This window comes from Panthera onca, chromosome A3, assembly GCF_046562875.1.
Source record: "Panthera onca isolate mPanOnc1 chromosome A3, mPanOnc1 haplotype 2, whole genome shotgun sequence".
Lineage (NCBI taxonomy): Eukaryota > Metazoa > Chordata > Mammalia > Carnivora > Felidae > Panthera > Panthera onca.
In genome coordinates this window covers 131355632-131383504 of record NC_138341.1, presented here as the reverse complement: position 1 = coordinate 131383504, position 27873 = coordinate 131355632, and the positions used below count along the sequence as shown (strand labels likewise).

General features: G+C 42.7%; 1 long non-coding RNA gene across 2 annotated transcripts; it reads left to right on the top strand.

Annotated features, from left to right (window-relative positions):
• On the top strand, window positions 1-26932 carry LOC132670189 (uncharacterized). 2 transcript variants are annotated; one of them, XR_009606516.3, is made up of 8 exons: window positions 1-252; window positions 8580-8702; window positions 9543-9646; window positions 17064-17119; window positions 18381-18418; window positions 22437-22644; window positions 25689-25876; window positions 26666-26932. It is a non-coding gene; the product is annotated as an uncharacterized LOC132670189 (long non-coding RNA). The 2 variants fall into 2 exon arrangements; XR_009606520.3 differs by lacking the exon at window positions 18381-18418.
• Window positions 26933-27873: the final 941 nt, after the last annotated feature.

Below are 27873 nucleotides of genomic sequence, written 5' to 3'. Positions count from 1 at the left end.
CACTGTGGGGAAAGCTGGCTGCCGTGATGTGAGAACACTCAACAAGTCCTATGGGGAGACCCACATGGTGAGGAACTGAGGCCACCTGCCAATGGCAGTGTGAGGGCGTCATCTTGAAAGTGGACCCTCCAGCCCCAGGCAAGCCTTCACATAAGACTGCAGCCCCAGCTGATATCTTGACTGCCACCTCATGAAAGACCATGAACCACAGCCATCCAGCTATGCTCTCCAAGTTCCTGACTCACAGAAACTGTAAGATAATAAATATTTGTTGTTTTAAGATACAAAGTTTTGGGGAAATTGATTATGCAGCATTGGACCGTTGACATATGCAGCATATGCACCATTGACATGTCCAGAGCTGAGCTCCGAATCTTCATTCTGTGAATGTAATTCTCCCCCCGTCTTCTCTATTCAGAAAATGATAACGTCATGATTCTTGTCCCTCATGATAAAACCTTGAAGTCATCCTTAAAGCCTGTCTTAATTTCATAATCCAAATCAGAGTCCAGAGTGCTAACAATTTCATAATCCAAATCAAATGGAAGAGCAATCTTATTGTCCTAACTTTAAAATGTATTAAAAAATTCAATCATCTCGTCCTACATCCTCAGTTACTACCCTGGTCCACCCCCATCACCTCTCACTAGGTTCGCAGCAATTACTATCTACCTAATATCCCCCTTTCCCTGGTACACCCAGCGTCAATTCTAAATACAGCCAGAAGGATCCTTTAAAAATATGAGACAGATGGTCAATTCCTCTGCTCCAAACCCCTCCTGGTTATTTTTTCTCCAGATCTATGAGCTACTCCCTTCTTTCACTTCCTTCAGATATTTGCCCCACTATCACCTTCGTGAGGACTTTTCTGACTCCTGAGCATTCTTCATAGTGTATATTTTGCTTGTTTATTTTCTCTCTGCCTTCCAAGATGCCATCTACTCAAAGAGAGGGACCTTATTGTCTAGTTTGCTTACTGCCGTGTCCCCAGAACCCAGAATGATTCTTGCACATAGTAGGTACCCTATAAATATTTACTGAATAAATGCATGTTGTTTCCTAAGAGCTCTTGTCTTTGGTGTATATCAGACCTACCTGGGAAGCCAGTTACAAATAAGAATGCCCAAACACAATCTTAGGTACCCAGTTAGAGTCTGATGAAAAGTAGGGGATTGTAGGATGCATCCCTGGGAATCTTTATTGCATTAGTCCTTCTGCTCTTTCAGCAGAATTTGTTATTTCTGCTTTAACAGAGGCAAGGAAAATAGTAAAATATATTGAAATTGGTTTGTATTAAAAGAACTCTTTTGTAGTTAGGGCAGTAAATTATAGACATAGGATTCAATATAGGCCATAAATTGAATATTTCAGTGTGAGTAGAGTTGTATCGACTGTTCCTTTGGGGATTAGAGTTTATTTCCTAAGCTTTTGTTCACTACATCATGAGTCTTTTCAATAAAACGATCTCATTGCCTGACAGCCAGACAAGACTTTCAGTGATGCAAGGGGATTTTATCGGGTGTGGTTAACTCAGAAAATTGTTCTCTGAAGATACTTTATGACCAAATATTTACTAGTGTCCCTTAGCAGGCCTGGTTAATTTTCAGAATACCTAAGAAAGCCAATAAATGTGAACGAAGACACACATGCGCATGTGCGTGCACGCACACACACACACACACACACACACACACACTTTCACAAATACACATCCACTATTTTTGCTATTCTGCTTTAAGTAAAGAAAAACCAAGAAGTGTTACTGAAAAAGAAAGCTTAATGATATCATGACCTTGATATCAAGACTTCTTGGGCAGATGAAAAAGATTAGGATTGGTGGGCGTGTCACACAGAAAGTTAAATCCATCCATCCACCCATCCATTGAGCAGGTGGGCATTTGCTTTATAATACTTGGGTTCAAGGGTTATAATTTATTACTTTTCTAACAAAGAAAATTTGTCCTACCCTTTATCAGAGTTTGATGGAAGCAAGAAACAAAATCGACTCTTCAGTTTTGAAATACACAGGGTAATTGACAAACCACCAGGGGAAGCACTGGGCTGGGGGAGGACAGGAAATGGGTCAGCTCTGGGGACGTAGGGGTGAATCAAGTCTCTCTTGGATGAGAAAGAGTGTGAGCAGCCCTCACCCCTGCCTACCCCTTGGCGAAGTCTGAAATGGTGTGGAGGCAGCTTCTGAGATGGCCCCTTTTTCCCAGTGTTCATGTCTTTGTGTGATCCCTTCCCCCTGAGTGTGGCTGGACCTAATGGCTCATTTCTGATGAAGAGAATGAGGCAAACGTGAGGGGAAATCACTTTGGTATTTGTTGTAGAAGACTGGCTTCCGTCTTGTGGCAGTCTCTTGTTTTCTTGTCTGCTGGCTGCATCGAAACAACGATCGTGTGTGAGCTACCCCAAAGAGAATCACACGTGGTGATGAACTGACAGAGGCCTCCAGCCAATAGCCAATGAGGAACTGAGGCCCTCACTGCCACAGCCCATGAGGAACCGATCCTGCCCCCACCACTGATTTCACTTAGAAGTGGATCCTGCCCCATTGGAACCTTGAGATGAGCCCACAGCTGTGGCCGACACCTTGGTTGCAGTCTGTGAGAGGCCGTCAGCCAGAGGACCCGGCTCAGCCACGCCTGGATTCCTGCCCCACTGAAACTGTGAGATCATACATGTTTGCTGTTTCAAGTTGCTAAATTTTGGGACCGTTTGTTATGTGGGATGTTAGTTTTGTAGGGTGGCCATAACAAAGTCCTACAGACTGGGTGGTTCAGAGTGTCAGGAAGTTATTTTCTCAGGGCGCCAGAGGCCAGGAGTCCAAAATCAAGATGTCAGCACATCCATGCTTGCCCTGAAGCCTCTAGGGAAAGATCTGGTCCTGGCCCATCTCTTAGCTTCTGGTAGCCTCAGGCATTCCTTGCCTTATAGATGGCCATCTCCCCCGTGTCTCTTTACATCATCTTTCCTTTGTGCCTCCATGTCTGTGTCTGTGTCCAAATTACCCTTTTTAAAAAATAAGGGTATAAGTCACATTGGATTAGGGCCCACCCTCATCTTAAATTGATTACATCTGCAAAGACCCGATTTCCAAGTAAGATTGCATTTACAAGTACTGGGGCTTAGGGCTCCAACAAATCTTTTTTGGAGGGTTGGGGGACACAATTCGACCTAACAACCAGCAATAGATAACTAATTTGAAGAGTTAGCCACCTCCCCGCCCCCCCCCCCCCAAATTTGGGCACAATTACTAGTAGAAAAGGGAAAATGGATGCTACCTCATATGAAACAAAGACCCCAAGGTATATTACAAATTCCCATCCAATAGAACCGAGCTGTCAGATTCAGGAGTCACCAGCCACAGGTGGTTGCTGAGCACTTGAAGCGTAGCTCGTCCAAACCGAGATATGCTGGGAGTACACAACACTTATTGGACTTTGTAGACCTAGAATGAGGAGAAAAGAATGGAAAATACTTTTCAATGCATTTTTAATACTGATTCCATGTTGAAATGGTATTTTGGATATATTGGGTTAAGTGGAATATATTATTCAATTTAATTTCACCTGTTTACTTGTTAAACGTGGCTACTAGAAAATTTAACCTTATGCGTATGTGGCTTGCATTATATTTCTGTTGGATGTTGTTGCTTTCTCACTTGGGATGTTTCTACTCTGTCTTACTTGGAGGGGATTTTTTTCCCCCACCTTCGACTTAAGCAAAGCTTCAAGGTTCTAGAAACCATGGAAATGGGCCTCTGGTCTTGATTGCATTGTGATCAAAACTGAGATACTTGCTGGCCAAAGGCTCTTTATTCCCTCAAAGCCAGGTGGCTCGCCTTTTCCAAGTTTGAACATAGGATCTTTTTGCTAAAGTGGCCAAGCCACAGCACCCTTCATCCAGCTGTAGAAAACTAGAAGTTTCCACATCAGCGCTTTCACTAGATGAAAAGCCCCTTCGGGAAGGTTGGGGGAGATGCCAGATTGATTCAGTTCTCCATCGGCTTTCCATCCCTTGGTTCCTAGGACTGGGCCATTGGTACCTTGCTTTCCTCCCCCACCCCTTGAAGGTTCTCTCTCTGGACAATCAAGATCCTTCTAGCATCTTCTATTTGAAAACAAGGGCTTATTCATTCTTCTCTGGGGAAAAGAGACACTGAGGCCCAGGCTGCTTTCAGAGGATGTGGGCAGGGAAGATATCTTCTCCTATTTCTATATCTCGAGCTGAACAAATTAATATTTTAATGACTAATCCACAAATTCATTTGTAGAATGGATATATTTATTGCCATATTTCAAAGCTCTTTTCCCTAAATTATCTTCATTTATTCAATAAACGTAGGGAGTGGTTACTCTGCCAGGCACTTTGGGGATTAATGGGTGACACAGCTCTCTTACTGAATTTATAGTTGAGTGAAGGAGGCAGCATGGGGCAGACAACCAAACAAATAATTATCACCTTCTGGATCAATGCTGCTAAGGAAAGAAGAAGAGCTGTCAGAGGTGTGTCCAGGAGAAGCTCACTGTGGTGTGTGCGTGTATGTGTGTGTGTGTGTGTGTGTGTGTGTGCGTGTGCATGGGAGTGAATCAAAGAAGGCTCATAAAAACTGAGATCTGAAGGATGGATAGAAGTTGGAGGTGAGGAGGTGAGGGATGAGTTATTACTTTTTTGAGCTCTTAGACTGAGCTGCTGTTCATTTATCCATTCATCCGTCCATCCATCCATCCATCCCATCCATCCATCCATCCATCCATCCATCCCATCCACTCACCCACTCACTCATCCATACAACAAATACGTCCTGAGCATCTACTGCGTGGCAAGCACTGTCTTGAACAACATGTAGACAGTCAACATGTAAACTGTGGTCCTTAGACTCAGCACTGTTGACATTTGAGGCTGGGTCATTCTCTGTTGTAGGGCCGTCCTGTGCACTGTGGGACATTTAGCAACATCCCTGGCCTTTACTCATCAGATGCCAGTAGGGACCCCCCCAGTCCTGACGATAACAACATCTCACGGTGTCTCCTGGGGGTCAAAATTGCCCAGTTACAGACCACTGATGTAAACAAATAACTATATAAAATCATAGCAGGTGGTGATGTGTCCTGTGAAGGAAAATTTAAGGGGGGTTAGGAGAATAGAGGGGGAGGAGTTAAGAAGGACGCTACTGGGTGGCTCAGTCGGTTAAGTGTCTGACTTCAGCTCAGGTCATGATATCTCTCAGTTAGTGGGTTCAAGCCCTGCGTCAGGCTCTGGGCTGACAGCTCGGAGCCTGGAACCTGCTTTGGATTCTGTGTCTTCCTCTGCCCCTCCGCTGCTTGCTCTCTGTCACTCTCTCTCTGTCTCTCTCTCGAAAATAATAAACATTAAAAATAAAAAAAAAGCAGAGACATAAATAAAGTGTGGAAACAAGTCACACCTGGGGAAAGAGTGTTCTGGGCAGAAGGAATCGTCAGTGCAAAGGCCCCGTGATGGGATGACTTGGGTGTGAGGAAAGGGGGGCAAGGAGCCAGGAGTGGTTAGAGAACAGAGGTGGGAGGTGATGTATATACTGAGCGTGGGCTCGAGTAGCCTGTGGTGAGATCTTGGGATTTTACTTTCAGTGAAGAGGGAGCCACTGGAGGGTTTTGAGCACAGGAGACGTGATCTGATCCTTTGTTTTCAAAGGATCCCCCTGGCTGCTTGGTCACCGGAAGGTGATAAGAGGAGAAATGATGCAACCACTCGGGAGTCAAAGTGAGAGAAGGAGGTGGCAGTCATGATGGAGAAAGCAGAGGGACACATGAGGCTCCTCATTGCCCCTGCTCTCGACTGGCACACCCCACGTACCTCGGCTTAGTACTTAAAGCACATTATGTGATGATGATATCGAAATGGCCTATTTATATGTAGATGAAATCCTCAAGGGCAGAGATCAAGCCTCAATGATCTTTGTGCCCCTAAAAATTGTCACAGGACCGAGGATTTAGTAGGAGCAGCAGTGAGAGCCTCAGAGCCCCGACTGACTGGACCTTCATCTTGGGAGGTCCCTTGTGTGGAACCCCTGTATGTGGAGACCCCAGGCTGATAGGGTCGCGGGGAAGGGCTCCGACAACCCAGTCAGACATACGCTGCAAGACTGACGCAGCCACCGGCCAGTCTGGTGACTGCGGGCTGCTTTCTTCCTCAGTCTGGACCTCAGCTTTCTCATCTGTAAAATGGGAGAATGATTCCAACTGTGTAGGTTGTTGTAAAGATTAAATGAAGGGGTTTAAGCAAAGTGATTGAGTCTCCCTGGGAACATTCAGCTGTGGCTTCCAATGGTCTCCAGTGAGGGGTGGGCAAGAGCTTAATGGCGGTGTGGAAATGCGAGCTGTGCAGCCGCTCTGGAAAACAGTATGGAGGTTCCTCAAAGATTAAAAATAGAACTACCCTAAACCCAGGAACTGCACTACTAGGCATTTATCCATGGGTTACAGGGGTGCTGTTTCAAAGGGACACACGCATCCCCATGTTTATAGCAGCACTATCCACAATAGCCAAAGTATGGAAAGAGCCCAAATGTCCATTGATGGATGAATGGATAAAGAAGGTGTGGTATATATATACGATGGAGTGCTAATCGGCAATCAAAAAACATGACATTTTGCCATTTTCAACTACGTGGATGGAACTGGAGGGTATTATGCTAAGTGAAATTAGTCAGAGAAAGACAAAAATCACATGACTTCATCATATGGGGACTTTAAGAGACAAAACAGATGAACATAAGGGAAGGGAAACAAAAATAATCTAAAAACAGGGAGGGAGACGAAACAGAAGAGACTCATAAATACGGAGAACAAACTGAGGGTTACGGGAGGGATTGTGGGAGGGGGGATGGGCTAAATGGGTCAGGGGCACTAAGGAATCTACTCCCGAAATCATTGTTGCACTAGATGCTAACTAATTTGGATGTAAATTTAAAAAAATAAAAAATTAAATTAAAAAAAAAGAAAAAAAAAGAGCTTTATGGCGGTGGGTAGAAACATACTGATATTACATATAAGTAAATATATAGGTATATATGTGTATGTATATATATATGTATGTGTGTATATGTATATATAAAATGCTTTAAGTGTTTTGTGATGCTTTGTAATGTCACAATGAATTAGCATAATAAGATGTGTATTGTTTCTACGTAGCTGAATGATGGCATTGGGTTGATAGGTACGTGTTGCATCACCCCAATAGTTTAGTGAGTGCTGGTTAGACCAGTCGTGCTGACTTCCTGAGCTTTCTCTTGAGTCCCTCCTTAAAAATACTATTTCCTTGGGGCGCCTGGTTGGCTCAGTCTGACTTCGGCTTCGGTCACGATCTCGCGATTTGTGGGTTCGAGCCCCGCATCGGGCCCTCTGCTGTCAGCCTGGAGCCTGCTTTGGATCCTCTGTCCCCCTCTCTCTCTGCCCCTCCCCTCCCCTGCTCTCTCTCTCAAAAAATAAATAAGCTTAAAAAAACCATTCTTTCCGGGGTGCCTGGGTGGCTCAGTCGGTTAAGCGTCCGACTTCAGCTCAGGTCACGATCTCGCGGTCCGTGAGTTCGAGCCCCACGTCGGGCTCTGGGCTGATGGCTCAGAGCCTGGAACCTGCTTCCGATTCTGTGTCTCCCTCTCTCTCTGCCCCTCCCCCGTTCATGCTCTGTCTCTCTCTGTCTCAAAAATAAATAAACGTTAAAAAAATTAAAAACAAAAAACAAAAAACATTATTTCCTTGCTCATACCCCTCAAGTATTCCGATTCTTTAGGCCCAGAGCTGGCCCCAAGAATCTGCATTTAATGGCTGTTCCAGAGGATTCTGATGTGTAATTGGGTCCAGACCAGCGTCTCCCCACAGTGAAAGTGCGTCGTTACTCACCACGGATCTTGCTGAAACGTGGATTCTGTTCAGTGGCTGGGGTTCCACGGTTCTGCATTTTGAGCAAGCTTCTGGGTGATGCCAGAGCTGCTGGCACAAGGCTCACACAAAAGGTAGCAGAAGCTCAGACCCGGTTCTCCGAGTGCGGGCCTGAGAACAGCCGTACCCCCCCAGCAGTTGGGAGGATGCTCTGGGTCAGGCCCCGCTGAACCCCGGAAACCGCTGGACCCTAGGGCAGGGCCAGCCGCCTGTGGTTCGACAAGCCCTTGCAGGTGGTTCTGATGCGCGCTCGGGTTTTTGAAACGCGGTCGATGAGGGAGCTCTGGTCCCCTGGGCCCTGAAGGCCTCTCTCCCACCTTCTGTCTGCAACCTCACCGAACGGACAGCCTCGAGCTGTCCTGTTCCCCAAAGGTGGGTCCCGTGCGACCCTGGAGCCCCTCCTTCCATGGGCCTGCCTTCAGAACTCTCGCTCTCCCTGTGTCCCCAGCATTGCAGGCGTGCATCGTTGAGCCGACGTGACAGGTAGCGTCTGTTGAGAAGGGCTGACGGGCTCTCTCGTCCGGGCGTGATTGACGGTGCCCTGATCAGTGGGCAGAGAATGGAACGCCTCCAGAAGGATGTGTGCTCTGTAAATAGTTGACATCATCTACCCCGAAAACCTGAAAGAGAACTTCATTTTTCTTTCTTTTTCAGGGAACCCAGCAAGTCACGGGACACCCTGAAGTGTAATTAGTCTGGCAAGGGAGTTTCTGACTGGGCCCCGGGGACCCGCGATGAGGGACAATTGTAGGTGCCTTTGTCTCCTTGCGATTCGAGGTAGGTGAGGGTCATTCACCGGTGACCACGGGAATCCCAGCTCCTTTAACACGGGAGCATGCAGACTGTCGCCTGGGCACGCGGCGGGTCCTCACGCAGCCGACCTGGGGAAGGGCCTGAGATTCTGGATTTCTGGCAAGGCCCCACGTGCCGCTGTGGCCAGCAGTCGGAGGACCACACTTCCCGCAACCTTCCTGCCGCCACCGCGGACCTAGTGTCGGGAGATGGCTTTCAAAGGTCAATCGGGGGGCTTGGCTTTCGGCGTTAGACTTGGGTTTGCATTTTTGCTCCACAAATTGCTAGCTGTGTGACTTTGGGGGAGTGGGCTCACCTCTCTGGGGCTGCACTCGGAGGGGGGGTTAACGTGGACATTTACAGTTTAGGGCGGTGTTTTTTTTTTAAATTGCCCCCTTGAAGAAGTTTCTTTGGACTTTTTCCTCCCGAATCATCTCCCTCCCCGTGAAATTCTAATGCCACAGACGCGCAGGATATCTCTTTATTATATACTGTGGTGCTTTGGAGGAGCACAAGGCGTTGTAACAGCTAAGATTTTTCACTCCCCGCGAATCCATGTTGGCTCGCTCAGGAGTGGTATCACCCTGTGGAGAATGCTGACTTTAGGGCAACGGTAAAGATTAAGAAAGGTGATTTCTGTCAGCTACCTGATACGGAGTAAGTGCTCAGAAATGGTTAAGTATTAATGTGTGTTGTAGAGACCACACGTTAGAGGTAATATAGGATTATTAATACAGCATATGCTATATATTATCACATATCATATATCAATATACTATTATGCATATCATATATCATATCATACGTCTTCTCTCTCCACCTAAGGCCTGCAGGTTGGGTGTGGACGGAAGAACAAAGGTGCAGAAGGAGGCGGGAAAAGACACAGACGCAAGCTGAGGCGGCCGTGTGAAATACCACAGGAGTTCAGCGTATGAAATCAGGCTAGGGTCTCAGGTTCCCTTCACCCCGCCATGTGGCCTCGAAGATGGTGTTCAGCCCTGCTGGGTCCCTGTGTCTCCGTCTCTACCCTAGGCACGGCACACTTTTCCTCTCTATCGTGCAGCGAAGAGTAAATCCAAAAGCACATGGAAGGAGACCACGACAGGGCCTTTGTTATTTGTGCCAAACGTACTTTCACCGGGTGCCCCCCGCGCCATGGCCACGGGCCATGGTGCTGGGCACGAGCCCTACTCTCCGGCATGGTGGCAGGTCAGCAGGCAGTATATGTTGTCGCAGGTGCACACATCGTAGGTGCAACCAGAGAGCAGGACTTTTCCTAGACTGGAGGTCAGAGAAGAAGGTAGGGTGAGAGCATGTGCAGAGATGCTGAGGCCAGACAGTGCCTGGAGGGTGCTGAAATTGAAGGGCCCCCCCGTTTGAACGTGCCAGAGGAAGCGAGTGTCCTGGGATGGCAGGAGCCAGCCTAGGCAGGCAGGGTCTCAGGCCAGCTGAGGCCAATGGACTGATACCAGGGCCATAGGGAGTCATCAAAGGCAATCAATCAAGGGATGGGGGCGGGCAGGCGTAGCTGAGGGTGCAAGAAACATCTTAGAACATCTTGTGTTTTCTCAAATTCTTTCCATTTCCTTCGGGGCAGGAGGAGCTTAGTTCTGGAAACTGGGAAGCAGACCAAAGGGGGGACGGGATAACTCAGGGGCAGATGAGACATCAGTTCATATTTCAAAGATTTTTGCCTGTCACACTTGCTTTGGTGGAGAAGTGTCTCTTCTCTGTTACTCATCCCACAGCTCTCCAGACTTCACTGCTGGCTCTTGGAAGTCCTGGGACACTTTCTGCTCACATCACAGAACTTAGGCCCAATGATTACTTTATGGTAACAAACCATCATTTTACAGGGCCTGCCATTTGCCAAAGCTCATGCTAGGAGCTTACAAGAGTGTGGCCTTCCCATATCACAAACTTGGATGTGAATTCCAGGTCCACCTTGTCAAGGGGTCTGTGCTTGGGGCAACTTGGGTCTTCTCAGCTGTAAAATGGGGTATGAGTCGGTACCTCCTGGGATTGTTGGAGGATTGGGACGCTTCTCAGCGTTACCTTTTACTCACTAGGTCAGCATCAATACATAGTATATGTTAGGGTATTAGCTAGGACTCATTCATGCGTTCATTGATTCTCTCCGCAAATATCATCCCGGACAGCTGTGATGTGTAAGCCATGACAGGCTGTCTTAGAAGTTGGGGATACAATGGTGAATCTGCCCTCAGGAATCTACAATCTAGTGACAGTGTAATGAGGGTCAACAAATGCTTTTTGGGAACGGCCAGATAGTAAATATTTTTGCTTTTGGGGGCTCAAGAGACAAAATGGAGTGAAACCCATGTCGCCAACTTGAAAGGGTGCCTGTAGCCTTTTCAAATTAGCTCCTTTCACTTAGTAATATGCATTTAAGATTCCTCCATACCCTTTCATGGCTTGCTAGCTTGTTTCTTTCTCGTGCTGAGTAATATTCAATTGTCCGGATGGACCACAGTTTCCACTTGCCTACTGAAGGACATCTTGGTTGCTTTCATGTTTTGGTAACCATGAATAAAGCTGTTGTAAACATCCATGTAGAGGTTTTTGTGTGGACAAAAGTGTTCAACTCTTTTGGGGAAAATACCAAGAAGCATGACTGCTCGATTGTATGGTGTGGAGTATGTTTAGTTTTGTAAGAAACTGTCACACTGTCTTCCAAGATGGCTCTACGGTTTTGCATTCCCACCGGCAAAGTAGGAGAGTTTCTGTTGCCCCACACCCTCGCCAGCATCGTTGTTGTCAATGTTCCAGAACATTCTATAGTGTTGTCAATGTTCTGGCTATTCTAATAGTGTGTAGCGATGTCTCATTGTTGTTTAAATTTGCAATTCCCTGATAACTTGCCATCGGTATACCGTCTTTGGTTAAGTGTATGTTAAGGTCTTTGGCCCATTTTTAAAAATTGGGTTATTTGCTTTCTTATTGCTGAATTTTAAGAGTTCTTGTATATTTTGAGCAACAATCCTTTGCAAATACTTTCTCCCAGATTATGACTCATCTTCTAGTTCTCTTGATATTGTCTTCTGTAGAGTAGTTTTTAATTTTAGTGAAGTCCAGTTTGTAACTGTAGCGAAGTCCAGCTTATCAATTATTTCTATCATGGATCATGTCTTTGATGTTGTCTCTGAAAAGTCACCACCATATCCAAGGTCATTTAGATTTTTCCCCTACAATGCTTTCTAGGAATTTTATAATTTTGCATTTTACATGTAGGCATATGATCCATGTTGGTTAGTTTTTAGGAAGCATGTACCTTCTGTCTAGATTCACTTTTTTGCATGTGGACTTTTGGTGATTCTCTTATTGAAGAGACTGTCTTTGTTCATTGCATTGCCTTTTCTTCATTGTCAAAGATCAGTTCACTATATGTACAGGGCTGTATTTCTGGGCTCTCTCTTCTGTTCTATTAATATACTTGTCTGTTCTTTCACACCGTCTTGATTACTGTGGCTTTAGAGCAAGTCTTGAAATTACATAGCCTCAGTCCTCCAACTTTGTTCTCCCTTAGTATTGTGTTGACTGTTCTGGGTCTTTTGCCCTAGACAGAAACTTTAGAATCGGTTTGTCAGTATCTATAAACTAACTTGGTGGGATTTTGACTGGGATTGCCTTGATTCTACAGACCAAGTTGGAAAGAAGTGACATCTTAAAATATTGAGTTTTCCCATCCATAAATATGGAACATCTCTCCGTTTATTTAGTTTTTCTTTGATTTCATTTTATTTATTTATTTGTGTATTTATTTATTTAATTTAAATTTTAGTTAACCTACAGTGAAATATTTGTTTCAGGATAATGAGCATTTCATAGATTTCCTCAAGTCGATCTTGTACGTATTTTGTTTTATGCACCTAAGTATTTCATTTTTGGGGGGTGCTAATGTAGGTGGTATTGTGTTTCTAATTTCAAATTCCCCTTGTTTGGTGTTGGTGCATGGGAAAGTCATTAACTTTTGCTTGTTAACCTTGGATGCTCCAACCTTGCTACAGTCACTTCGTCCAGGAGTTTTTTTTTTTTGTCAGTTCTTTCAGGTTTTCTACATAGACAATCACGTCATCTGTAAACAATTATAGTTTGATGTCTTCCTTCACAATCTGTATACATTTTTTATTTCCGTTTCTTGTCTTATTGTATTAGCAAGGACTTTCAGAATGACGTTGACAAGAGGTCATGAGAGGGGACATCCTTGCTTTGTACCTGCTCTTAGAGGGAAAGCTTCAAGTTTGTCACCACTAAGTCTGATGTCAGCTGCAAGTTTTTGTAGATAGTCTTTATCAAATTGAGAAAATTCCCTTCTGTTCCTAGTTTACTGAGAGTATTTATCATGAATGGGTGTTAGATTTTGTCAAGAGCTTTCTCTGCATCCGTTGGTATGAACATGTGATTTTTCTTTTTTAGCTTGTTGACATTAATTAATTTTTGAATGTTGAACCAGCCTCCCATACCCAGGATAAATCCCATTTGGTCATGGTGTCCAATTCATTTTACGTATTTTTGAACTTGATTTGCTAATATTTTACTGAGGATTTTTACATATATGTTTGTGAGAGATACTGATCTATAGTTTTCTTTTCTTGTAATGTCTCTGTCTAGTATCAGTGTTAGGGTAATGTGGCCTCATAGAATGATAATGTTGGATTTTCTCCGCTTCTATTCTTTGAAAGAGATTGTAGAGAATTGGTATGATTTCTTCCTTAAATATTTGGTAGAATTCACCAGTCAATCCATCCGGGCCTCATACTTTCTGTTTTGGCAGGTTATTAATTATTGATTCAATTTCTGTAATAAATAGAGGTCTATTTAGATAATCTATTCTTGTGTGAGTCTTGGCAGATTGTGTCTTTCAAAAAATTGGTCCATTTCACTTAGGTTATCAAATTTGTGGGCATATAGTTGTTCATTGTATTACTTTATTATCCTTTTTATGTCCATGGGATCTGTAGTGATGTTTTCCCTTTTATTATGATATAAGTAATTTGTGTCTTTTTTTTCCCTTGGTAAGCTAGAGGCTTATCAATTTTATTGATCTTTTCAGCTTTTGGTTTCATTGATTTTCTCTGTTGATTTTCTGCTTTTAATTTCACTCATTTCTGCTTTAATTCTTATTACTTCTTCTGCTTACTTCATATTTAATTTATTTTTTTCCAGTTTTCTAAATTGGTAACTTAGGTTATTGATTTTAGATTTTTCTTCTTTTCTAAATTATTCATTCAATGTTATAAATTCCCTCTAAGCACTGCTTTCACTGCATCCCACAAATTTTGATAAGTTGTGTTTTCATTTTTATTTAGTCCAAAGTATTTTAAAATTTCTCTTGAGATTTGTTTTTTGACCTATGTGTTATTTAGAAGTGTGTCGTTTAATCTGCACATATTTTGGGATTTTCTAGCAGTCTTTCTGTTACTGATTTCTTGCTTAATTCTATTTAATTTCTAGAGCAGGCATTGCATGATTTCTATGCTTTTAAATTTGGTAAAATATGTTTTGTCTCCCAGAATGTGTCTATCTTGGCTAATGTTCCGTGTGAGTTTGAGAAAAATATATATTCTGCTGTTGTTGGATGAAGTAGTCTATAAAGGTCAACTGTGCTCAGTTGATTGATGGTGTTGTTGAGTTTGCCTATAGCAAATTCTTACTAATTTTCTGTCTGCTTGATCTTTCCATTTCTAAGAGAGAGAGAGTGTTGAAGTTTCCAGCTATAAAGGTGGATTCATCTATTAATCTATTTCTCCTTGCATTTCTATCAGTTTTATCTCATGAAGTTTGATGCTCTGTTGTGTGGTGCATATATGTTAAGAATTGTTGTGTTTTTAGAGATTTTAATCCTTTTATCATTATCCCTTCTTTATCCTTTATAACTTTCTTTACTTTACAGTCTGTTCTATTTGAAATTATTACAGCTACTCTCGATTTCTTTTGATTAATGTTAGCATGGTATATTTTTCTCCATCCACTTCTTTTTCTTTTTTAATTTTTATTTTTGAGAGAGAGAGAGAGAGACAACAGAGGGAGAGACAGAAAGAATCTTAAGCAGGCTCCATGCTCAGCACAGAGTCTGACTTGAGCTGAAATCAAGAGTCAGACGCTCGATGGACTGAGCCACCCAGGAGCCCCTCCATCCACTTCTTTTTAATCTATAGATGTCTTTATATTTAAAGTGGGTTTCTTACAAACAACATAGAGCTGGGTCATGTTTTTTAATTCACTCTGACAGTGTCTTTTAATTGGTGTGTTTAGACCATTGTCATGCAAAATGATTGTTGATAATGTTGGATTAATAGTCACCATATTTGTTACTGTTTTCTATTGGTTTTATTTTCCCAATTTTCATATTTTACTCTTTTCTGTATTTTGTGGGCTTAACTGAGTATTTCGTATGACTTCATTTTCTCCACTTTCTCAGCACATCAGTCATTATTCTTTACTTTTCAAAATGATTGCCCTAGAGTTTGCAATATATATTTGCAAATAATCCAAATCCACTTTCAAGTAACACTATCCCACTTCATGAGTGGTGTGAATATCTTATAATAATGAGATAGCTATGATTCCTCCCTTTCATCCCTTGATCATTGCTATCATTCATTTTTCTCATATACAAACACACACGTGTGTGTGTGTGTGTGTGTGTGTGTGATATGCACATAAGCATACAGAACCAAATATATTTTGAGTATTATCATTTTGAATAAACTTATCTGCTAAATCATTAAGAATAGGAAAAATAAATTTTTAATTTTACCTTCACTTATTCTCTCTTTGATATTCTTCCCTTCTTTATGTGGGTCTGAGTTTCTGACCTAGATTATTTTCCTTTTCTCTAAAGAACTTCTTTCAACATTTCTTGCAAAGAATTCCTTCAAGTTTTGTTTGTCCAAGGAAATCTTTATTCCTCCTTCACTCTGAAGGATAATTTATCATGGTACAGAATTCTAAGTTGGTGGTGTTTTGTTTTTTGTCTTTTTCTCTCAACACTTTAAATATTCCACTCTTTTCGACTGCATGGTTTTTGAAGGGAAGTTGGAAGCAATTCTTTGCTCACTTTGAGGTAAAGTGTTTTTTTTCCTCCAGCTTCTTTCATTATTATTTTTTTTTATATTTGCTTTCTGTAGTTTGAAGATAATCTACCTAGTTTTTGTTTGTTCTGTTTTTGTTTTTTGGCATTTATCCTGTTTCGTAGACTTCCTGGATCTGTAATTTGGTGGCTGACATTAATTAGAGGAAATTCTCGGTCATGACAGTTTCAAATATTTTCTCTCTTCTTCTTCTTGTATTCCCATTACATGTGTGTTGTGCCTTTTGTGGTTGTCTCACAGACCATAGATACTCTGTTTTGTTTTCCTTTTTTCAGTCCTTGTCTCTTTGCTTTTCAGTTTTTGAGGATTCTATTGGTATGTTCTCCAGCTCAGAGATTCTGTCCTCAGCCATGTTGAGTCTACTAATATACCCATCAAAGACACTATTCATTTCCATTACAGTGTTTTGCCTTTTTTTAAAATCTGTAACATAGTTCTTTCTTAGAATTCCCATCTCTCTCCTCATATCGCCCATGTATTCCTGCACGGTGTCTAGGTGTCTATATCCCTTAGCATATTAATCATGGTCTGGTAATTTTGATATCCTTGCTATATCTGGTTCTGATGGTCTATTCAAACTGCATTTTTTTTTTTTTTTTTGCCTTTTGAGATGCTTATCATTTTTCCTTAATAGCCAGACATGATGTACTGGGTGAAAGGACCTACTGTAAATAGGGCATTAGTAATGTGGTGGCGAGGTGTGGGGAGAGGGGACTGGTCTACAGTCCTACGATTAGGTGTCAGTGTTTTGGTGAGCCTGTGCCTCTGGGCTGTGAACTTCACAAGAATTTCTCAGTCTTCCCCCATTCCCCCACCTCAGGTGGGGTAGGAAGGCTTGGGCAGCTTGGGGTTGGGTGTTTCTCTTCCTCAGGTCAGTTAGGTTCTGAGAATACCCCAGCAGGTTAGACTCTGGTTAACTAGTCTGTCTTGAGGGCAGGAGTTGTTAAGAAGAACAGAGTGCTCTGGTGTATTTTTATTTTTTATTATTTTAATTATTTTTGTAAATGTTTATTTATTTTTGAGAGAGAGAGAGCACAAGTGGGGGAGGGTCCGAGAGAGGGGGACAGAGGATCTGAAGCGGGCTCTGCACTGACAGCTGCAGGCCTGACGTGGGGCTTGAATTCACCAACCCTGAGATCATGACCTGAGCCGAAGTCCGACACTCAACCAACTGAGCCACCCAGGCGTCACGTGGTGTATTTTTAAATGGTTCTTTTGCTCCTTTCCTCTGCAGAAAGCTCAAGACTTTTCTCTGATACTTACTGTGGGAATCTGGTCGAGCTCCTGGAGGTAAATCTCACAACATTGTGAGGGCCCCTCCATGGCTGGGTCCTCCTAGGGTTTTTAAGTGTCAGAGTTGTCTGCACTGAGCCTCCAGAAACTTCTTATTACAGTTTAGTTGTCCTGTCCCCACAGTGGTTCCCATGGTGGTTTCTGACCCGAGTCTCCTCTCTGTTAGACCTCTACTCCCTGTATTTGTGTCTGTTCCTTCAATCTTGGGGGTAGAGGTTTGCCCTGTGTCTTCTATTCTCTTATGGATCCGAGCAGAATTGTTGATGTTTTCAGTCTATTTAGCTTTTTGCTTGTTGGTAGGACAGAGTGTTGACTTCTGAGCTTTACATCCTGAATCAGCCTGTGGCTGCTTTTTTAAAACAAATTTTTGTGATTGTGTATTTTTCTACCACATAGGTGTACCATAATTCATTTAATTCCACCTAAGAACACTTAGGTTCTTTCCAATTTTTCACAATTATAACCAGTGTTATGAGTGGACATTTGTATTAAATAAATCTCTGTATATCTTCACTTATTTTCAGAGGAAAACTCTCTAGAAGAGTAATTAACCCAAGGGCATGCACATTTTTAGAGAAATTGACAAATACTGCTGAATCATTTTCCAGAAAGTTCTTATTCATTTTGCTCCCAGCAGCAATATGCGTGGATGTCTTTTCCTTGAGCTCTCTCCAATAATGGAGACATTATGTTTTATTTTTGTCAGCTGACTAAGTGCAAATGATTTCTCCTTGTTTTAATATATGTCTCTTTGGTTATTACTGTTACTTGATATTGTATTAAGTGTTCATTGAAAATTTATATTTCTTTATTTGCATCCTATTGGCTCATGAATTTTGCCAAAATTTTTCTATATGGATATTTATTTATTTTCTTAGAGACATATAAACACTCTTTACATCACTAATTATGCTAAAACAATTAACCATGTATTAATTCAAATAATTCCCCCCCATTTGTGACTTTTCATTGTATATATGGTGTTTTTTTTTCTTGCTCCTAGAATTTTAGTTTCTATAATTTCTAAATTTTTTTTCTTTCATGTTTATTTCTTTTTGAGAGACAGAGACAGAGCGCGAGCAGGGGAGGGGCAGAGAGAGAGGGAGACACAGAATCTGAAGAAAGCTCCAGGCTCTGAGCTGTCAGCACAGAGCCTGACACGGGGCTCGAACTCACGAACTGTGAGATCATGACCTGAGCTGAACTCGGATGCTCATCCGACTGAGCCACCCAGGCACCCTTATAATTTCTTATTTAGCATTTGTACCTGGAAATAACTTCTCTGCCTGATATCAGGTAAGTATTGACCTATATTTTCCTCTGGTTTTGGGATTTCACTTCTAGATTTAATTCTTTAATTCATCGGAAATATAATTTAATAAATATGAGATATTTAACTTAGTTGTTTTCCTGAGAAATTTGCCAATTGTACAACATTTTATTTGTTGTTAATGCACTTTTTAAAAATATTTATTTGTTTTTGAGAGAGAGAGAGAGGGAGAGCATGAGCAGGGGAGGGGCAGAGAGAGGGGCGAGACACAGAATCCAAAGCAGGCTCCAGGCCCTGAGCTGTCAGCACAGAGCCTGATGTGGGGCTTGAACCTATGAATCAGAGATCATGACCTGAGCCAAAGTTGGGTGCCCAATCGACTGAACCACCCACGCGCCCCTAATGCACTTTTTTTCTTTACAAATTAAAAATTCTACTCTTATAATATGCTGAATTCTTATTTAAATGCTTAATATATTCCTGGGAATTATTTTGTTTTTCACTGAGTTGTTTGTTCACCGTTGTGCCAGTAGGCATTTAAAAATTATTACAGCTTTACAGTATATTTTCATGCCTAACAGGTACATTCCTTCATCTTTTAGTTTTCCTACTCTATTATCTTCATTTGTTCTTTAATTTTGAAAAGGCAATACACGCACTTAATAAAATCAATGGGGCTATATTGTTTTCATTTTGTCAAAATTTTCATTATTTTATTTTATTATTTAAGATTTTATTTTTAAGTAATCTCTACACCCAACATGGGGTTTGACCTCACAACCCCTAGGTCAAGAATCACATGCTCTACTGACTGAGCCAGCCAGGCGCCCCGGGACCGTGGTGGTTTCAAATGGCCAGTTTGTTGAATATGCATTCAGATATGCACTGAGCAAGATGTATGACACATTGGATACATTTGGGACTGTCGAAGGACCTCAGTTCGTCCAGCCTGACCCCTCTTAGCTTGGGAGCTGTGTCTTGCCTTCTTCAGGACTTGCCTGTGTCTGGCTTCTGCACTTGGACTAGTGAGGTTCTGCCTTGAGTCCACTGGCTTTAGAGCAAGCACACTCACTTGCACTCCTGACTTCCTCCTTTCCTTGCTCCTCATGGAGACCATTCCAGCTAAGTCAGGTGAAACTCATTGAGGCCCCTGGCACTCCAGCAGGGTGGGAGAGCTCAATAGCATGTTCCAAGATCTAGCAGATGACAGTCTTTGAGGCCAAAAAGTCCTTAAGAAATGCTTCGCTGCCCTGGGGGTAGAATGAAAGGGGTAGATCTTGGAAGGTTCAGGCAATGAGTGGACAGGGGCAAGGGAGGCAGCATTTCAGAGATAGTGGCTGGGGTGTCCCCAGATCTCCAGGAAAACAGCATTTATTTATTTAAGAAATATTTTTTGGACACCCACTGTGTGTGGGACTGGGCCACACCCGGGACTGGGAATATGTGAACAAGACACACGCTGATTTCTGCCCTCACGTGTGTGGCCTGTGGCGGAAACTGACATCATGCAAATGAACACAACAGGAGTACGGGATTGGGGCTCCGGAGTAAAAAGAGAGTGTTCCCGATGGGGGCTCAGGGAGCACCTTTCAGAGGATTCAGTATCAATGCTGATACACTGGGGATGTAAGGACACAGCGTGGTGTCTTTTAGGCACCGTTGGAAGGTAGTGTAGCGGGAGCTGGGCGCACAAGGGGGAAGATGGGGTCGGGGAGCCGGCAGGAGACGGATCGGGCGGGTCTGGGGAGGAGTTTGGATTTTATTCTGAGTGAGATGGGCTGTGACAGGAGCCTGCCCGTGTCCCTGGGCATCGGTCCTTCCCTGCCTGCCATTCATCTCTATTTCCAACTCCACCCACGTGACTCTGTGCCTTGGGGTGGTCTTTGGCTGCTGAAGCCTACCTTTTCCAACCTTTGGGCTGGTTGGAAGTTCTGGGGAGTTGAGGCCCCCTGCCCCCTCCCCTTACCCAGCAGCGGCCCTGCACTAATAACTGAGCTAAGGTGGTGCATAAATACCCCAGTTCCCATCTCCGTAGGCAGAGTCACTGAGGAGATGGTCTGCCCTGGCTCCCAGAGTTCCCAGCGGGATTCGCGCCATTGCACAGGGGGGTCATTGTTTTTAAGGCCCCTTTATCTTATTGACATCTTTTCATCTCCCGTTTCCCTTCCCCACTCCCCTCTTGGCGTTTCTTGGATTCATCTCCCACGTAAACTCTCCTCGCGTTTCGTCTTGAGGCCTGTTTCCGTAGGAAATCCTGGGTGTTGGAGGGTCTTGGGCGGGGGTCAGCAAACTGTAGCCCATGGGCCAAATCCAGCCTGTTGCCTGTTTTTGTAAATAAAGTTTTATGGGAACACAGCTATGCCCATTTGGCTAACTATTGTCTATGGCTGCGTTTCACCACGGTAACTGAGTTGGGTTGTCGGGTCAGGGGCCACAGGGCTCACCAAGCCAAACCTATTCACTATCTGACCCTGCAAAGAAAAGGCGTGCCCGTCTTTGGTCTTGAGGAGCAGAATGGCGGGGTCCGTTTTACTTTATTAAGAGATCACTCCAGCTGCAGGGTAGAGTGCAGATTTGAGGACAGAGGGCTTAAGGACCAGTTAGAAGGCCAACACAGAAATCTAGGATGATTGCAAAGTGAACAAGACTTGAGTTGTATTTTGAAGTTAGAAACAGTAGGACCCGTGCATGGATTGGAAGGAGGAAGGGAGAAGTTCAGGGATGTATCCTTGTGTACTTCTGGTTCTTCTAATGCTCCTTGAGAAATTACCTTTATGTTCAGTGTCACTTCTTCAGGAACCCTCCGTGACTTCTCAGCTTGGTTGGGGGCCACCCCTGAGCCCCTGGCGTCCCCACCCGCATCCTGTCATAATGTTCTGTTCTTCTGTTGATCCGGCCTTAGATCATAGAGATAACACATAGATAACAGAGCCCGGATTCCTAACACCATTTGACTCTAGACTCTGTTCTCGTGACCATCATCACGACTATCGGTGTAACCCTCGGATGTAGCACCTAATAGGTGCCCAGTAAACAGTCACTGAGTGAAGGAAGACCAAGAACCCTTTGGTTTGCTCCAGACTGCTTATCCTGACACCCTGCCTTCGCTGCTTCCCCTCTCCCCACCTGTCTTGCTTCTCTCGCTGGGCTCTCATAGTTTACGGCTCAGACATGGGGCCATGGCAATGAGGTGGAGTTAACAGGTGATAGGATAGTCATCATAATTTAATGAGCACGCGTCTCATGTAGCCACACGATACGGAGGCCGCGAGCTGGCTGTGCACAGGCAGCAAATCATTTCTGGTGGGGCATCAGCATCTGCTTGGGCAGCTCGTGTGTGAAACATGTTCCAATTCTCCCAGGACATTAAAAGAAATGGAGGGAGGACATAGGGAAACTGAGTGTTAAGCAGGGCCATCGCTCTGAGGTAGAGAAGGCCGGGCCATCTCAATCATGTCTGCCTTCTGCCTTCATCCTTGAATTTGTGAGACAGCCACCCACTGCCTCCGTTGAGATTACATCATAAATTACACAGGCACAAGCTGACCGGATTTGAGAGCATGCGAAGGCAGCTGAGAAACCAAGCAAGGGTGCTGGCATTTGTGAAAAACAAAAAAAAAAAAATCTGTTGGGGATGAGGGTAGATACTGGAAGCAGGTCAGCAGGTGTAAGCAAGAGGGAGGCCCAATAATTTCCTCGCTTGGCCTCCCCGGGGGTCAGTGCCGTTCCTCCACTGCCTCCTTTCCCTCTCCCTTGCCTCTCTCCTCTCTTGCCATCTTTAAAAAACACACATAGGCAGAAATCAATCCATCAAATGTCATTAGAGATTTATTAAGCCTGATGTAGAAAGACATTTAACAGTAACATCTTCACAAAGCATAAAAAGAGCACTTCTATTCAGTCTTGTGCTTTGAAAATCTAAATATATTTTTATCATATAAATAATTCTTTTCGTGTTTTAAGTGCATCTGTATGGTTTTTTGTTTTTTTTTTCTTTCTTTCTCTTCTTCTCTCTTTTACTTTTCATGTCTCACTTGGCCAAAGCGGAAGTCGGCATTGATGGAAATGGAGCCATTTGCCAAAAGCTAATGGTGGTGAGAGGGATGTCTGTGTGTTCTACCGTATCAGCTGGGTGTCACAAAGGTGGTTCAATATCTGCAGCATTAGAATGAGGGACAGCCTCCAGCAAAATCATAATGGAACACACCCAAGTACTCAATGTTGGCCATTGGGTTTCCTGATGCAAATTACGGTAAGGTTTCAGATGGGAAACAGTCTATTTTCCACTGCTGAGTGGGAAAAAAAAAAAAAAAAAAAAAAAAAAGACATCCTTTTTCTCCCAAAGGAAAGAGTTATCATGTGTAAAAATGTAAATAATACGCTTATAGAAACCTTTCTGATGGAAATGAGGGGCTCCATATAGCCTTGGCGAGGGCATCATTATTTTTTTCAGAATAGCTAAAAAAAGTAGCATCTATTATTTAGGGCTTTAATTACAGTTCTCAAAGTCGAATGATTTTCTTAAAAAAAAAAACCCAACTCTTGAGATGTAAAAAATAATGGCTTTTGCGACATAATTTAAGGGTTTTCTTCATCTCCACCATCAGAATTTATTTCTAGTGGTAAAACTGTATTAAAAAAATCTCTCCTCGTAGAGATAATTTCAATGCCGCAGCATCGTACACAGACATACATCTTAAGTGCACCCGAACGAAGTCATTTTTATTCAGCGAGGGGCTGATCTGAATGTTCCTTTTGACCTGGTTTAAGTTATATGTGATATCAAGACCAGATTGTTTATAATTAGGAGAGATGACAGGAGGGTGGCACCAAGGGACAAAGGCAGGAGCACCTTTTCTGAAAATCCCTGCATTGTTTTTTTTTTTCCCAAGCTGGAAAGCCATCATTTCCAGCTGGGTTGTTTGTCTTTGGGCAGTGACAACTTGGCCAAGCCTTTGGAAATTTGCAAATAGTGACTGCATTGAGTCCTAGCATTCAGGATGATGGGGAGTAGTCAGCCAAGGGCCAGCCAAGGGAAGCATTTTCGAGATCCTGGAGAAGTGGGCACGGATTCCTGCCTATCTGTGATGAATCTGTTTGGCCACAGGGTGGTATAATTTTCCTAGCAGAAAACTTTTTTTTTTTTTTTTCATTGCAAGGACAATTTATAATCATCAAAAACAAGTGAAACATGGTTTTGATTAAAACAGCCTGTTGGCTCAATAATCTCTGTAATTTTAAAAACATCCTTAATGCAGAAGAAGAACACGCCGATGTCAGGAACGGCCTGGGGCCCCGTTACAACAACAACCGGATAAGTAAGGAGAAAAATTGCGAGGTCATAAAAACAAAATTAAGCTAATGTTTCAGATTTCGACAATTATGAATTCTTCCTCTAAGAAGACATTAAAAAATTTTTCAGGCACTATTAGATCAAATACAAAGAGGATAATTCTACATGGATGAGTTTGCAGTTTTCCCAAGGGGTAAAGCATGCCTTTAAAGGAAAACTCTGAGTTAGGACGCGGGTTCCTCCCTAGATCCAGCAGTTGGACGGGACTCATGCAGACAGACAAACTTGGGTCTTAGAATTTCTTTGTAAAGTCAAATCTCATTCTTTCATTAGCTATCGAAAGAGAATGACCAGGAAAAAAATTACAAGCATATTTTTTTTTTTTTTCTGTACAAAAGAATCCCCATTGTGGGCCAGTTTGGTAGGAAACAGAAACAGGCAAATATAACAAAATCTGTGTTCATACATGGAGATATAGTTAGTATATACAAATATGTACAGTATAAAAAATGTACGGAAGGCTTATGTTCCCAGCCATCCAAGCTGCATTGTACATGGGGAAAACAGCCTGGCTTTTCCTCCTAATATACAGGCAAATGTATTATATACAGCATGCAGGCGTTAGAAAATTAGTGCATTTGCACAGAAACATTCTACAGGTATGGTTGTAGTCATTTTTCTTTGAAAATGACTAGTCTGCTTTCCTAATATAAAAACGTGTTTGCCTTTCCTCGCTGGCAAATAAACACTTTCCTTCAGAGCAAGGATGAATGTGATTCTCCCAACTCACTCTGCCTTAGAGTCCCACTGCCTTTTCTAAAAACAAAACAAAACAAAACAAAACAAAACAAAAACAACAAAACCCCCCAAACCCCCCAAAAAAACCCCAAAACAAAAACACAAAAACAAAACAAAACAAAACAAAAACAAAAACAACCTAGAATTCACACAACAGGACAAATGTGTTGGAATCACGGTTGATACCAAATTCCTTAAAAAGCGATCTGGGTTCCCCAGTGTAAGAGCTGGTTGACCATTAAAAAGACCGTACGGATCCACTGCCTTCTGGAGCTTTAAGGGGGTTAGAAGTTTATGATTCATGCTGACAGTGCCTGGCTTTTAGGAATCAAAGTCAGGAGACATCAGGCGGATATGAGTATATTAGAGACCAAAAAGGATAGCGGGTCTCGAGATATCGTGACATTTGAGAACCCTGAGCCAAATGAGAATTGTTTTGTGTGTCAGCTTTTCTGGACTTACACTGCGTTCTGATTCTGCTGTGCTCGAAGCCAAAATATTGTATTGTAAAACCGGAATGTTCCTGTCATATTTAGCCCCAGTACAGGACGGGAACAATTTTTCCTTCTTCTCCGCAATCCGGTTGAACTTTGTGTATTTAAAAAATATACGAACACATTTATAATTCCTGAATGTTATATGGGTCATTTAGAAAGTGAAAATGTCACTGTACAAAGTCTCCACGTTTGCGACATAATCGTATGATTGTGCAAGTTCTGTAACTATAAGCCTCTGCCTGGGGACGGATACCCAAACACAGGTTTCAGGTTCAAGATAATTCAGCAAACACACTGAAATTCATTTTCTGGAGGGGTTGAAGGGAGTGGTAGGTTTTTTTCTTTTTTTAAGTAATGCATTTGTTCGAGTTTTTCAACTTCTCTTGGGGGTTTTCACAAAAGAGTTATTATTTGTACTTCCAGAAGCGCTTTTAAGCAAATAAACATTGTAGAAAGGGCTGTGAGGATTTAATCTGTCTTTTTCAAACAGATCGTTTGTTAAAAGGCCTTAATGATTATCATATGGCTATTGGTAAACTCATTTGTGTGCTGAAAGGTTGCAGATCAAGGTGCCTTTCCTTGGAAGAGCCATTTTACTTGGAATATATTTTTCCAAAGGAAATGGACAGAGCCCTGTTGCAGAAATAGCATTCCACCTGGTACTAGCATTTTAAAACAGTCCTATTCTAATCCATAAAACATTTCTAGTTTTCCCTGAAGCCTTGGGCTGCCTTGCGCATGAATAATTTTTGGAGAAACACCCACGCCCGTTAGCCCATTGTTCGTAACTATTGGAAGAAGATTAACCAGAGCCTGGAAATTGTATATCTGCGTATGCCTCTGAATCTGTCACAGGAAACCAAAGGAGATAAGTGGCTTTTACTTTGGATGAAGAGGTAAAATTCCCCTGTAGAAATTCTAAAGATGATTCACAAGTTTCAAAATGTTTAATCCTTCCCTACAATGGAAACATGTATCTCTGTCTGGGGGGATGGAAATTTGTATCTCGTTCTCCTGCTCAATCTTTGTCTAAAAGCATTTCATGGATATTTTGAGAAAGTGCCACATATAGGAAGGGAGAAAATGAAATTAGCATTTTAACATCTCACCGGGGAAAAAAATAAACCGAAAGTTCAGTTGTGATTTTTTTTTTTTTTCTTCCTGGCCTAATGCTTGTTCCAAATAGATATCACTTTATTACTCTTTAGAATGGCATATGTGTATGTGTGTGTTTAAAGCCTTCGAGATTTCTTATTTATTTATTTATTTATTTATTTATTTTATATTTATTTAAAAAATGTTTTTTAATGTTTATTTTTTTTTGAGAGAGAGAAAGACAGAGCCCGAACAGGGAAGGGGCAGAGAGAGAGGGAGACACAGAATCCGAAGCAGGCTCCAGGCTCCCAGCTGTCGGCACAGAGCCCGACACGAGGCTCGAACTCATGAACCGTGACATCATGACCTGAGCCGAAGTCGGACGCTTAACCGACTGAGCCACCCGGGCGCCCCTATTTATTTATTTTTTTAATTGAAATTCAAGTTAACATATAGTGTGGTATTGGTTTCGGGAGTAGAATTTAGTGATTTCATCACGATTATTATCACTATAGCATTCATCCACATACTTTCATGCCTGTCGAGAGTAGAGGATAATGTGAAAATGACACTTTTCATTTTTTTTTTAGACAAAAACATTTAACAAGGTTAAAAAATGAAACCCAGTGAAAAAGATTGGAACGCAGTCAGATAACCGGTGAGGTGACAGATGGAGAAAACAACAGAATGCATGCCCCTTTGAAGGCCTTGTAATCTTTGGATTTAGTGTGAAAAGTTTCAGAAAATCATAGACTTTTACTGTGTCACTGTCTGTAGACCCTGGAAAAATAACAGTAAATTCATGTATATGTACATCTCCTCACTGCTTACCCAGAGTTACATAAATGCTTCCTAAATATGTCATTTCATTAGTTTGTTTTCTGCATTTCAACTAAGTTCAGCGGCTTGTGCCTGGGACATTAATGATGCAAAACTCAACCAAGCAGGCACATTGTGGTGGGGCAGGGCGGCGGGGGTGGGGGGGTGGGGGGGGGCGGGGGCGGGTGGTGAGTTTTCAGAAATCTACTTGTGACCTTAGAGAAATTCTGTGGGGACTGTCTGGGCTATCCAATATACTCTGTGATTATATTCTACATTTAGGCCTTGACCTATTTTTAAGCTATTTCCTTTCTGTATGCTTTTCAGAAGGAGAATTCCCCCTTCTGAAATATGGTTGTTTTGAAAACCAGGAATAAAACACAAATGACAGAGGGGTTGGACCCTCTCTGAGCTCCTCTTCGAGGCGTCTGGTATCAGCTCCCCCCCCATCAGAAGCCGTGATAAGCACAGGAGGACTAGGACGTTGTGTGCGTTGTTAACTGCCGTATTCCATAGCACGTTGAATAGTGTCGTGCACACGGCAGGTGCTCCCTAAAATTTGTGGAATGAATTTGCCGAAAAAACTGTGCTTCCCAATCTGCCTTGTGCCCCCGGTGCTTTGTAACATGGTGTAGATTTGGTGAATTTGCTGAACGACAAAATGGGGCCAAATACATAAAACTCAAGGATTTATACACACTCTTTTCCAATGGACATTTCAGTTTGCAGCTGGTTGGTGGTCTTAGCTAGAAGGAGGGATGGGGAAGGAAAGGCAGGTTCTCACCCTCACTGATCCCCAGGGTTGGTGTCGGAATGGAGATACTCGAGTGTAATTTGCATGATATTTGCACGTCATGTGCCTTTCTATTTCTAAAGTTCCATTATATCAGCACTGCGTTTATTCAGAGAGAGGAAGAGAGTGGTCTGAAAACAGATACAAACATCTTTCTGAGCTCATGTTAATGTTTCCCTCCAGAAA